This window comes from Cyprinodon tularosa, unplaced genomic scaffold, assembly GCF_016077235.1.
Source record: "Cyprinodon tularosa strain WSP-4 unplaced genomic scaffold, ASM1607723v1 ctg1083, whole genome shotgun sequence".
In the NCBI taxonomy this organism is placed as follows: domain Eukaryota; kingdom Metazoa; phylum Chordata; class Actinopteri; order Cyprinodontiformes; family Cyprinodontidae; genus Cyprinodon; species Cyprinodon tularosa.
The window spans coordinates 35,126-49,968 of NW_024037875.1; the positions used below are offsets into that span (position 1 = coordinate 35,126).

The 14,843-nt window shown below is 37.3% G+C and overlaps 1 long non-coding RNA gene across 1 annotated transcript; it reads left to right on the top strand.

The window, feature by feature from the left end:
• Positions 1-10,761: 10,761 nt before the first annotated feature.
• Positions 10,762-11,559, top strand: LOC119787806. The gene is made up of 3 exons (XR_005281375.1): positions 10,762-10,846; positions 11,099-11,158; positions 11,299-11,559. It is a non-coding gene; the product is annotated as an uncharacterized LOC119787806 (long non-coding RNA).
• Positions 11,560-14,843: the final 3,284 nt, after the last annotated feature.

Consider the following 14,843-nt stretch of genomic DNA (forward strand, 5'->3'; position numbering starts at 1 on the left):
ATCCTTCAGGTTTCAGGGCTGCTACTGGGCTACATGGACCTTCAGCTCCCTCCAAAGATGTTTTGATTGGGTTCAGGTCTGCAGACTGGCTAGGCCACTTCAGGAGCTGGAGCTGCTTCTTATGAAGCCACTGCTTAATCTTTTCTTTATTTGGATCCCATTAGCTCCCACAAGGTGGTTATAGCCTTCCTGGGTTCCTAGAAAAAAAAAATATATATATATCTAAATAACATAATAATATAAATAAATAACAACAATTAACAAAAAAAAGAAAGAAAAGTATTTGCATCGGAGAACAAACAAACAAAAAAAAAAAATACAAAAGACTTTAAAAAGGAGGGAGGAGAGTACAGAGTAATTTTTTCAGTAACCTCACTAAGCAACCTTTGGTTTTTCTTTGGTTAAAGAATTTTTTTTCTTTTTGTCCCTGAGATGTGATGGAAAACTATTCCCTGAATCTGGGCCGCTATTAAAATCAGTTCTTCTCATAGAAACTGAATTGTGCCTGAGGACCACAGGAGAATCTGAACTCACTGGGTGAGAAACACTGTGACACAGTGGTGACAAAACTTATTAGAACTGTTTTTACATAGAAAAACAGAACTGTGTGCATAAACATTTAAGGGATGCCTGTAGATTTTCCTTTATCTTTAACTGAGGCAGTTACAGTACTTCTAATTTTTAGAGAAAGTTAATTTCTACCTGATCTATTCTGAGCTCTGAAGTTGCCATAAATGCTTCTGTGCAGCATTGGAACACAGAACTGGACAAAGATGAAGACGACGCAGCGCAATGTTCTGAACAACCATCTTTTAGGACAGAAGTTGAACAATAAGCAGATTATCTGTACCTCTGCCCATCATTCTAATATTATGGTTCATTTGGTTTGCTCCAATCTAAAGCCCAACAGCTTAACCTTAGAGACCTGCTGCACTAGTGCTCCCTCTAGTGACAGATGGAGATCATTGGTACATGACTGAACTCACTGATTAAATACATTTGTCTTCAAAACACATTTTAAAAACATGAGTTTAGTTCCAATTTTTTCATTTTCCTCCACTTTACTGTCAGATATCTTCCTCCTGTAGATTAGTGCTCTGATCAGAAAATTATGTGTATGACAAAAAATAAAATAAAAAATACAAAAAGCAAACATCATAAATGACCCCTCACACCCCCACCAAGGACTGTTCTCCCTGCTGCCCTCTGGGAAGAAGCTTCAAAGTATCCGATGCAGATCCAGGAGATTCCATAACAGTTTGTTCCCCACTGCCATTAGAATGCGGAATGTGTGTAAAATTGGTAATTTTATTTATATAAAAGAAAAAAAATATTTGTTAGAATCATATGTTTATATTACTATTTTTATGTATTTATTACTTTTTTTAAGGCTGCACTTTAAAATAAGAAATTGTTTAGAACTGTTTTAAACTACATTTCTTTTTGTATACACTCAGACATACAGAAAGGTAAGATGTCATTCATTCTGAGCACTCTTTCAGAGGAGGGTTTTTCTAGTTAATGCAAAGATCAATGACAGCAAAAGCTGTTCTGAAATCCAGCAACACACCTCACTGATTGTTTTTTCTTTTATATTTTTGTTTTTATATCCATTAACTGGTGATCTTTCATTTCTGTAGAGCATTGTTAGTAACCCTGAACCCTGTGGAACTCTTTTAAGGATTGAATTTTCTTTAATACATTTGATAATTTCATTGAATTGTTTTTACTAATAATTCACTAAGCACAGGGAGTTAACCAGTGTACAGTTAGTGCCAGTTAAGATTACATTTCTAACTTTAGGTAGCGTAATAGTTTTAGAGAGATGATTCCCCTAACAATAGAACAATTTTAAAAAACAGCATATTGGCAGCCATTTTAATCATCCTTCAAGGTCATCAATACCAGATAAAGCATCCTTAGAAAAACCTTGTAGTTTATCTTTAACAGTCTTTTATCCACAATATCCAGATTAACCTCTTAAAACCTTAAATGGGGGTAATAACTCAGAATGCATAAAATTCTACTGGTAAAATTTTTACCAGCAGATGGAGCCATTGCGCGCAGCTCCAAGCTGACACCAAAAGTTCCAATCCCCAACTATTAAAGCTAGAGGTCTGAAATGTTCTGCATTTGTGGTTGACATGATGTAGAACAAATATAATACAATAAAACATGCTTTTTTTCTCAAGAATGTCTTTATTACTGCTGTTCAAAAAAGACCTATCATTTCGAGATTAAAAAAAACAACTTTGATAAATGCTTGAACTGATGCAGGTTGGTCTGTTTTCTAGTCTCCCAATCCTAATTTATATGTTCAGAAACTGGATGGTGTTATGCTATCAAATAATGTATTGCACACATAATTTGGGTTTACAGTTCCTAAGTTATTTGCTTTTTCATTTGGGTATGCAAAATAGGAGAGGATTACCCAAAATGAGGTGGAGGTTAAGAGGTTAAAGCAGCAAATGTTTCCATCCATTAAATCAGTGATCATTTTACAACAATTTTCCTTTACGTTTGTCTGAAGTCCCAGACCTTTGACCTTGTTGATGAAAAATATGTTAAAATAATTTCTTTTTTCAATTTGGTTTAATTTTGTTATTTGGTTCCTCACTTTACAATAGACTTTTCTATTCTTATCTCTCAGAAGCATGAAGGATCTGAGCTCACCACTAAACCATAGTGAACTGTTTATCCTGACATTTTGGTGATTGCAGTGCTGCAGTTCTTGAACTCCTCATTGCTGTAGCTCAGGGTAAGCTCTGTTTTAATTGCAGGTTAGCCTTCAACTGTGGTATCCAATGCTGAATAACACAACAAGGTAAAATAATATTCAGAAAACAATAAGTATTTTATTCTTTTATGATCTCATGCATCAACTGTCTTTTTTTTTCTTTTCATTTTCTTCCTCCCTAAAACACAAAAGCCCCCAATCCAATAAATGTTGCACAAAATATTATTAGGTGGATAAATGACACTTTCTCAAATGTTTAGAATATCCACTTACATTAATAACCATTAACATTGTCCAGTTTAGGGAATGCAAAATTAATTCAATTCAGCTTTTTTATATAGCGCCAATTCACAACACATGTCATCTCAAGGTACTTTACAGTCTTTACAGTCTTAAAGAGATGCAGATTTATTTTAGGATCCAAGAGACTGAAAACAATAAAAAGAATGCTCTGATGAATGTGTGGAGCTGATCTGGTCTAAAATACCAGGGCTGATTTTCTTTCCTAGTCTGGCCCTGGAAGCAAAACACAAATTTCTATAAGTAGTTCAGAGTTAAAAGTGCTTCTGTTGTGGATCTTTGATGGAAACTTTACCTTTAAGCTAACGCCCCCCAAAATAATTGCATCATGCTCATATTAGCTTGGGAAACTGGATTTAAATAACTCATGATAGCATCGTTTCTACTGTTAAGAAGATTTTAGCGTTGAACAGTAAGCTACTGAGCAAAGACAGTGTAGACAGTGCGGGCGGTTATAGTTTTTCTTCCTTTAAACTGTGTCTGGATGCATCTCAATAATGGAGGCAAAAATAAAAAAGGTTGAGTAAATCCTCTGTATGGTTTCTTCTTTGTTAAAACACATTGGGCCGGATCTATCAAAGGTTTGCGTGTATTAAAACGTGAGCTATTTCACTGCGCACGCTAAAAAATGTACAAACTGATCTATCAACAGCTTGCTAAAAGGATTTGGTCTTTAAAACGTGCTAAATAGCGCCTCTTATCCATTTAGTACTTTTTCTGCAATGAATATTCAATATTGGGCGTTTACACGCAAAAGTGCATCTTGTGGGAGGAGAACATGTAAATATATTAATTTAGCGCTCGCAAAGTGATTTACCTGAAAGCAATTTTGCTGACGGTCATCAAAACATATCGTTTATCCAGCATTGCCATTTTGGAGCTGTTGGGGGAACTCCGAATGGATTTGGAGCCAGCCACAAGGAGGACCCACGCAATACCAGATATCACAAAACTCCTTGCAACATTGCGCTTTTTTGCATCTGGGTCATTCAAGCGTACGGTTGCAGCGAGAGCTGGGATCTCCCAATCTAGTTTTTCAAAAGTGCTGTCCGACGTTCTAAATGCCATGTCGCCCTGACGCCCTACCGGAGAACCCCGACCTCCCGCCTCGCGCCTGTGGAGCAACATGCCAATGCTGCGGGGATGCATACGCGCAGTCATCTTATCAACAGTCACTTCTTGTGAGCCATTTGGTATGTGCATTTTTCTACAGGCCAATACAAAACACCTGTTTTTTTTTTTTTTTTTTTTTTGTTTTTTTTTACTGCGGTGAAGTAGAAATTCAGCCACATACCACCTTAGGGAATAAAGGTTGCCAAAGTTTATATATATATATATATATATATATATATATATATATATATATATATATATATATATACATATATATGCACTAGTTTGCACAAACTACAAACTACTTTGCCGCAAACCACAAAACGCGCAAAACCATCATTTAAATAGGGCGTCTCCAACAGTTTTGCACCTGCCACTAGTTAAGCAATCGCTCTTGTTAAATCACCCGCAAATCATGGTTCAGCCCCTCGCGCAAAATTCCAGTTTGCGAGCGCAAATTATTGCACGCAAAATTGGATCTTGATAAATCCGGCCCATTGTCTTTTCTCACAGAAACATCTTCAGTCCCAGGAGTTGTTTATGAACTCAGCCGTATAAGCAGAATATTTTGTATATTGGATGAACCAGTAAGTGGTGACAATGGAAACATTTTGACATCCTAAATGCTACTAGATCAGTGTTAAAAACACACCTCCAACTCTCTCTGGGAAACTGGCATCCAAAGATGGCTGCTTTCCCAGCCATGAGCGTTTCCACATTCTTCTCCCCCTTCTTTTCAGATTTGACTGGGTTCACATAAATTCTAGTGTCAGGGTATCTTAGACAGATTTTTCTTTCCTCCATCTCTGACTGGGCCTCAGGTCCAACCAAGAAAATGAGGAAGGAGTGATGCTTTTCTGTTGCTGAAAACTGATCGATAATTGTTCTTTCTTCATTGTTCAATTAGTAAAAATATGCCTAATGTTATAAGCAGTGTTGTGCCTGAATGCGTTCATTGAACGAAAGTTCATGAACTCGTTCATATTTTGGGCGAACGTGAACTGAACGTACTGCATTACTGCCTGATGAACGTTATTGAGAACTCGTTCATTCTGGTGTCTGTGAACGGCACGCTCTCTCAGTTCAACTCCGTTCAATAGGTTGCCAGATTTCTATAGAGTCCTCCAGGCGAAACCCCGGCTAAATCACACCGTAAACAGGCCTTAATATGTAGCGGGAAAAACACCCAATCTGGCAACACCAGCTACCAGCGTCGTAGCCTACAGCCGCGTGCGTCATCAAAACAAAATGCAGCGTGGAAGCCACAGCAGCATGGAGGCGACTTAAAACAGCTTTATGATCAGGTGGTCGGTGAGGATGATGGCAACAAGTTTGCCCGCCGGCTTTCAGTAAAAAAATCCGCACTTCAGTAACCTTAAATTCCTACCTCAGCCTGGTCCCTCAGTTTGTGTTAGTAAAATCTTCTTGAGCGGAGGTCTTCAACAGGGGATCCGCGACCCCTAGGGGGTCTACGGAGGTACTGCATGAGGGTCTGCATGGTTAGTTGATATTTTTATATTCCCCCCCTGCAATTTTTCCCCCCACTTATTGAAATGTCTTTAAATACTCATTAACATGAAATCAACACACTGTAGTAAACAGATAAATGGAGGCAGAAGATGTATTTCAGTCATCAATGCTCACATTCAGCGACACAGGAGCTCTTTCAAGCTGGGCACCGTTTCCTTCACAACACCTGTCCCATCAACCAGGAATCAGAATCAGAAAAACTTTAATAATCCCAGGGAGAAATTAATTTCTTTACATTACTCCATCTGTAATAGAGTGACTATAGGACACAATTTCATACAATATATATAAATAGGGGGTCCCCGCTCCATCTCACCATCAGTTTGGGGGTCCTTGGTCTGGAAAACATAGAAGACCCCTGTTCTTGAGGGTTTTACTATCCATGTAACTTGTTTGTTAAACCTGCCTGGTATAATTTTCCAGGATTCCAGGATTCCTTTTTAGTATGTATTGAAATGGAATTTCAAATGGAAAAAATTATTAAAATAAAAAAAAAACCTTTGCACCTTAAAGACTACTTTCCTATTTTTCTTTTAATAATTACTCATAAAAAGACCATTCAAGCAGCACATTTTTCCTTATGTTTTTGAGAATATACTGTAGGGGTGAAAGCTGCAGCTGCTACTAGTGTGAAGTGAATGGACAGCAACAAAGCATTAAAGCAACAATGGGGAAATGCTGTCCCCTCAATGCTAATGTAAACCCTGGTTGGATAAGGATTCAAAACTGGATATGAAGATGAAATCTGACGCACAGTTTCAGTGTTATAACTGATAAAATAATTGCTGTCTGTGGTTCTACAGTAGGCTATGATGTAATTGAGCAATATATGAAAAAAAAAAAAAAGAACTATGAACTAGTTCATTTTTTGGAATTGTGAACTATGAACTGAACTAGTTCATTTTAAAATGTGTGAACTGAACTTTGAACTAGTTCACGTAGAAAGAGAACTTTCCCAACACTGGTTATAAGAATTGAAAAAGTAAGATATTGTCAAAATTATTAAAACTCTGGCAGATCTATGTTTAAATTAATTCTTATTGAATCAAGGAGTAGGAAGGAAATAAAGCAGGTATTTCATAAAATAAGATACTGTAAAGGGCAGGATGTTGCTGTGTCAATGTCCTGAAGGGGAATAACTGGGCTGCTGCCATCAACACCTTTGATTATAGAACACAAAGTTAGGCTTGTTTATCAGTGCTTGGGCCTGTTTCTCTCCTTCACATAATTGTAGACCCATTGTTTATTATAACTAACAGTATGTGCTCTTTTTCATCACTGACATGAAAACTGGCTCAGAGCTTGTCTGTTTAACTGTTTCTTTCCTGGACAGAGCCAACTGTGGAGCTATTCACTTTCCTAACACAGAAAGTATTCATGACTCAGTGCTTCATGTCAGCTTTTTTCTCCTTGAACCCTAGTGGGCCTCAGTTGAAGGCCGCTCACACTGAGCCTGGTTCTCCTTCTGCTGGAAGTTTCTTCCTGTTGAAAGAGAGTTTTATTCTCCTCTGTCCCTGCATGCATGCTCCATGTAAAGAAATGTTGTAGAGTCAACGATATAATGCAAGCAAATATCTACCATCGCCACTTTATCGTCCAAGAGGAGAGAATCACGAAAGTCATTGAGTCGATGCAGTCAGACGGATTAGATGAATAAACTGAATTAAATTAATTTGAAAAAAATAATATAAAGAGGGCCCAGAATATGTGCTTCCAGCTTTTGTCCTCAGGGCTCCTCCTCCCTCCATAAAAGACATTTCATCCCAGCGCTGCATGTCCCGAACCCGTAACATTATCAATGACCACTCACACATCCAACATTGACTGTTCTCCCTGCTGTCCTCTAGGAACAGGCTTTAAAGCATTCAATGCAGGTCCAGCAGATTCTGAAACAGCTTCTTCCCCACCGCCATCAGACAGCTGAACTGTTGAGAAAACTCCAAATCATGTCACAGACTCTGCATCACACTGACAGCACCAAACCAAAACGCTGCATAAATTGCACCATCAATATTAATGCTCTGAACTTCCATATCAATGCATTTTTTGCACCATGTTTTTTTCTCCCACATTGTTTACATTTGATCACTGTTGCACTTTATGGAATGGAAATATCATGTAAACACTATGTATACAAAATGACAATAAAAGTTTTCTAAGTCTGAGTAAGTCTAATTCTTAAGGTGCAATGGAAACTTTTTGTTTTAAGCAAAACATTTCGAAAAAAAAAAAATCTAATTTCTACAACTGAATGTGAGGTTTCCTAAAACTGTGACTTTGTATGTAATGCTTCTTTCCTTAAATTAAACTGTCAGGCTGTATGATTCAAATACATGTAGCACCCCACTGCCCTTATTATGTAATAACTGGGACCAGAAAGTAAACAAACTAGTTGGTTGCTGTTTTGGGTTCGTTAAATTCAGGCAGGTACGATGTAGGTTTACCTAACTTAAGCCAAAACGTATTGCTCTAATCACTATTCACCACGCATATAAGTATAATAACTGAAATAATTCCAGACAACCTGCTATTAAAACAATTTTGTTTAATGAGAACACAACCAAACACAGAAAAACATTTGTTTACAAATAAAATTAAATGTTCAACCCAAACTTGGGATAACGACCCTGATAAATGTAAAAAATAAAAATAAAAAACACTAACTATAAAGGCTCTTACCAAAATTTAAATCTCTCTCAATTAAATGCAAAAACTAGTTCAAAATTTTTTTGCAAAACTAGAATCCCATTTTTTGGCATAAAAAGCACCCCATACCTTTACAGGAAAATGACCCCTAGGAACACTAGAAAACCTACAAGTGGGCCCAAACACACACACAGTTCGGTATTGCTTTAATTTTTGTTGCAGTCCTGTTGATGCTAGGATGCGGTGCAACAAATGAGCCTCCGCTACGCTGCAGTCTCCCTTAGATCAGCCGCGGTTCTCGTCTCGGCTGCTTCACCTCCATCGCGCATCGACACACCTCAGAAGTCACAGACTAGGAGTGTTGAATCGACTTGTTGAAAAAAAACATGGAACAGTTCAGTGCGTTCTCCAACCTCGTTCCAGCGCTCCTAAACTCAGGTCTCCATCTGCATCCTCCTTCCACTTTTTTCTTCCCACTCTCACCTTCTTCCTCCAATCATCCCCCAATCTGTTTTTTTTCTTTTTTTCTCAACTTTTCTCAACTGTCCCTCAGATTTCTAATTACTTTCCTTTCTTCTACTGGTCCTCAGTCCGTAGCGTACAGACTAATAAAAGAAAACACTGATACTCTCACTTGTATTTATCATACAAAGAATATACAATAATTATAAACATACTCTAACATTTTCAGTGCATGGTGTTTTGTTTGTTTTTTTTTAGCCAAGGGCTGCATACAGATACAGGAAAATTATAGAAACAAATTCAGGTTATCCATATAGAGCTAATTCACGGTACTATCAGATTGGTTACAAGTTTATGACATGGAAAACCAGTTGATTGTATAGAGTCAATGACTTGCAAGACATGCTCCTCCTGGTTGAGCTTGCAGTTACGATTTTAATTTGTTGACTCTTCAGCAATGCCTCTGCGACAGTGGAGAGGAAAAACTCATTTTAACAGGAAGAAACCAGCAGAACCAGGGTCAGTGTGAGCGGCCATCTGCTGAGGCCGACTGGGGTTCAAAAAGACGGAAGCAGACAAAAAGAAGCAGAGATACAAAAAGAAGCAGATACAAAAGGTCACTGTCAACCAGCTACAGGGGCGGTCCCTTCTAGGAAACACACAGCCAGGTAGACGAGCTCCGAACCAGCTCCCATGTCAGAGGATGAAAGAGAGCACAGTCAGAGAAACAGGACTACACTGAAAAACTTTCCAAGCTCCAACATTAAAAAACAGAAAGTTGATAGCAGCAGCAAAAATAGAATAATAATAAATAAATTTATCTATTAATCAAATAATATGGAGAAAGTAATAATAAAGGACAAAGATAACTTATTATTGAACAGCAGAGCTGTCAATTTTCCATATGATTCACCCAGAGTTGCTGGCTTCACATTCTTCCTTTTTCTTGTGTAGAATTTGCTAAGAAACCATAGCAAACTTCTGCCCAGGCGCTCCACCACATCATCAAATAATACTGGTGTTTATTTGTTGTTTTTCTGTGCCTTGGCTGAGCTCAAGTTTACAGGGTGACTCTTGGCATGCCGTAAAACTGCTTCCAGTCTGGCCAGAACCACCATTTGCTGCAGGAGCTGGGACTAGATGATCACTTCCAGCAGTACTTCTATCTGAACAGAACCTGGTATCAGGGTCCGCAGGGTTGGGGCAGGAGGATGGATCAACCTGTGAAACAATAGTTCAGAACTTCTGCATAATTTTGCTGCACTCTATCCATATCCATGCCACCACCTCCCCTAATGCCAGTGCTGCTTCAATATATCTGCAGGTCTGCTGTGTTTTTTGCAATGATGCTTCGCTGTAATATGAGCCAATCACTTTGCTTGATTCAGTGACCATTTATCTGCACCAGAAAGCGCCCTTACATTGGAATAACATGGAAATCACTCATTGTATTCACATTCATAGTGAATGTATTAAGAGTTGAAAAACATGAATCAAACATGAAACAAATCTGTGTTATGAATAAACTGCTTAAAAAAGTTGCAGGGACCGTTTTCACCTAATTTTTGTTGAATTATCAGCTGAATGTATTTTTCTCACAGATGCACCTTTTAAACTTTGTTTTTCTGACCATGTAATAAATTTATTCAATAGGCAGTCTGTAAACGAACACGGATGTTATGAAAAATGGAAATAATTACCATGGTGAACACTAGCAGTCAGATAATACAGCTGGACTCTCACCTGAGACACACAATGGTGAATAGAGGCCGTCAGTTTTCTCAGACTTTTGGTCATAAATATTCAAATCATTTGTTCCACCCTGTTACAGACGTTGGTTTATCCAGCATTTTACTTCCTGAAGGTCTGTAATTACTTTTCCTGTGAAACATGCACCTACTGCATCCAGTTTTGAATATTTAAATTGTGACGTGGTAAAATTCATCTGCTGTCCAGAAATCAGCAAAACAAACATACCAACAGTTTAGTGGGACAGTTTTCAGCAGAGCATCAAGAAAGGAACATCCCATTTAGTGAGGAGAAAGGAAGCAGAGGAAGGTTTGAGCTCAATCTGTTCTTGTATCCAACCTTATTAAAACCTGCTTTATCAATTTTTTTGTTATATCTTTATTTATTTATTTAAAGGTCTTTTTTATTTGTAAACATTAAACTTTTCAGTTTTTTGTTCTCTGATCTGTTTCCTGTTTGGCTTCAGCTCCTCTCCTATCATTGTTTCTCTGTACAGTGGAGGAAGAGCTGCAGGTTTTCAGATCCTGATTTAAAGTATTTAATGTCTTTTTCCTCCAACAGAGAAAAATTCTCTCCAGACAGCAGATATGCAGTGGAATCTGGTTCTGTTCTTTCTGATGGGTAAGTTGATATTAAGCCAAGCTACACTCACTGGTTTGTGATACATTACAGGCTTAAAAAAATAAAACTTCTACATTATAATGTTTTATCAAGTGCTTCATATTCAGTCATTTATGCATTCAAATGCAGATTGTGTTCAGCTACACTGTAACCACAGCTGCCCTGGAGCAGCCAGAAGCAAAGCCACTGAATCTGCACCACAAGCAGAGAAGGTTGATGATCTGATCAATGACAGAACAACTGAAATGGAGCAAAGGCTCAAACAGCGACGCACCTTTGATACAAGACAACCTCCCCTGAGCCACTTCACCCCTATAACCCTACATAAACCTAAACTAACGACCTACTGCAAATGCTGGTGGAGATTTATAATCTAGTGCTAAATACAGCAACATTTTTATATTTTCAGGTCAGAGTTGTTTCATCAACTGTCAGCTCTATGACTATCTCTACATTAATGAGGAAAAGAACTGGACTGAAGCTCAGCAGTACTGCAGAGAGAAACACACTGACCTGGCCACAGTGTCTAACATGACAGACATGAAGAGACTCCTCAGTACCACAGCAGGAGATAAGAGGGATGCTTGGATTGGTCTGTATGATCAGACAGATGGTATCAGAACATGGTACTGGTCTCTGCCTGGAGTGGAGTTCAATGAAAGGGAGACAAACTGGAGCACAGGAGAACCAACTGATACAGGACATGAGAACTGTGGATATTTAAATAATGACCTTAGATGGATAGATAGTGGTTGCCAACATACATACCATTTCCTCTGTTATGATGGTGAGAATGTTGATTAACTTTCTGTAATTTGTTTATGTTATTGTGAAATTATTTTCTTTGTTTTATTGAGTATTTTTTCTACAAACAACAAAACATGTAAACTCAATGTGATGTGAGTTTATCTGTTTACTCCACAGAAACTAATAGAGCCCAGAAATACCACTTGATTAGAGAGAAGAAGACCTGGCAGGAAGCTCAGAGTTACTGCAGAGAGAAACACACAGACCTGATCAGTGGAATGAAGCAGCTACAGGATGGAGAACTGAAGGAAGTGATGAAGTCTGCAGACAGCAAAACATACTTTGGTCTGTTCAGAGACACCTGGAGGTGGTCAGATGGAAGCAGCTTCTCTTTCAGACACTGGAATAAAGGCTCAATCAATGAGGGACCCAACAGTGGTCGCTGTGCCCTGGCTGGGATTGATGATGAAGGCAGATGGAAGACTGACAGCTGTGACCAGGAAAAACCCTTCATCTGTTATGATGGTGAGTTGGTCCCACATTAATAGAAATGTGTCGGTTTAATGCATGTATGTATTTAATTAGTGTCTTCTGTGTGTTTTAAAACAGAAGTTAGAATTAATTAAAAATACATTTTTACCCCAAATTGAAGAACATCACCGGCTCACAGTGAAATGTTTTTTTTTTTTGTTTTTTTTGTCCATAGTTTATTTTCTGGTTCTTGTTTCTGAATAGTAACTGAAATAAAGATGAAAATTTGTTTGTTTGGTCCCATATCTTCTGTAACAGATAAATTGATCCTGATCAAAGAAAAGATGAACTGGGAGGATGCCTTATACTACTGCAGAGATCACTACCATGACCTGGTCACCATCACCAGCCTGGATGAGCAGAGATGGATCCAGGAGAAAGCCAAGAAGGCGTCGACTGATTATGTCTGGATTGGACTGCGCTACAACTGCTTGATGAAGGCCTGGTTCTGGGTCTGTAAGGAGAACTGGGGCAGCAATCAGAGCCCGGCCTCAGAAAGATGGAAGAATGACTGTGACATGTCTGGAGCCATGGATGCAGGAGGACAACATAAGTGGTTCCAGAGAAATCCCTCAGAGGAACTGAATTTCATTTGTTCTAAGAATTAAAGCTCAAGCTGATCTCTGGAGTCATAGTCTTAAAAGCTAACTGTGGTGGAAAAAAAATAAAATAACATTTCTCGTGGTTGGGGCTTTATAAATTAAAGAGAATAAATATAAAAGCTCTAATGTATAAACTGTATTGATGGCTGGGGTAAAATATATTTCTTCTTGAAGCAATTAGAGCTGCAGTTACTCTCCTGGAGATTATGTAGTCAATCTCTATTTTCTGTGTAAATGATCATAGGCATCTATTCTTAGACCAAATATTGGAGTAAAACATGTAGATTAATTTGAACAAGATTGTTCTCATCTCATGTGGTGTCGTTCAAAGACACATATTTGATGTTTTTGGACTTTTTCACTTGTTTGCTTTTCAATAAATTGGTTGCATCTAAAACTGTGTCCTCTATCTAATGAATTATAAAGTTTAAGTTATTGGACTTAAATATATATTTTAGAGGAGAATGAGTTTCTAATGCTGCTGAACATTTGATCCCTTTTAATACTAACCTGTTTAGAAAAAAAAGTTATATTATATTATTATAAAAGTTATATATAAGTTATAAGTCATATTTAAAAACAAAAGACCTATAATTCTTTGGTTTATTTTTTCTTTTCAAAATACAGTATAGAATTTTGCCTGTAAATAAAACGGTCTAATCTCAGTGTAGATTTTTACTGTAATATTAAGAACATCCAGGAAAAATAGGAAAAAAACAACATCTTTTGAATTGATCTTATAATGATCTATAGTTTAGAAATTATTTACATCTTTAGATGATGAAATTATGTATTCATGTGGAGTAAATGTCACAAATGAATAATCATTAGATGGAAGTAGAAACCATCAATGTTATACAGACAATACAAATGTTAGATTTCAGGTGATAATAATAGTCCATTGAATGGTTTAGCTTAAATCACAGGTGATGCAAAAATACCACAAACTGTTTTGCACTGATCAGTTTTCACAGGTTCTTCCTCATACAGATGGTATTTAATTACTGATATTTTCTCTGTCCTCCTAATAAATTGATGACTAAGTCATTATTTTAGAGAATATCATGTTCTGTAAACAGAAACTTTACATCAATGGTCTTATATAAAATATGTAGCTGCTCATTTATTATCCCTTAATGAAGGAAGAGCTGTGAGAGCGATGAGGATAACTGAGAGAAACAGATTAAATAAAAGCTTTGAAGACACTAACTATTAATCATCACTCCTGGTAGTAAAAATGTGTTAGCTTTAGCTCATAGCTAACAGTATAAAGTCCTGTGTCAAAAATTAAACAAATTCTCCCTGTTTAAAAATTGAGTTACATTCCAGCGCTAAAAGAACGCTGCTACTAGTTAGTGTAAAATCATTGTGAGGAACCTGATTGTTTATAAACTCTGCATTGTTTACTGTCTTTGGTCGTTCTGCATCATCAGCTGTTTCTCACTTTATACATAGATGGGTATAAACTGTGAAAACAGGAGCTGAGATCATCAGAGTGATGCCAGTCGATCATAATAACAGCATTAGTAATAACAATAATTATTTACTACCACTATCCGGTCAATGTTGACCTGTAAGAGTCAAACTGGAAATGTTTCATGATTTTAAATATGCTTTTCATGTTATGTTAAATATGTGTGTATGAATAAAAAAAATGCCAGCAATTGGTTTCAGTTGACAAAGGAGCTCAATGGGGACAATCATATTGTTACTTTCATTATAAAATTCTTTCAAAATGAGAACTTTTGTCTTTATGTTGGTTTTAGTTTGGTCTAATTACTCCCACTCCATGTTGGATTTCCTCC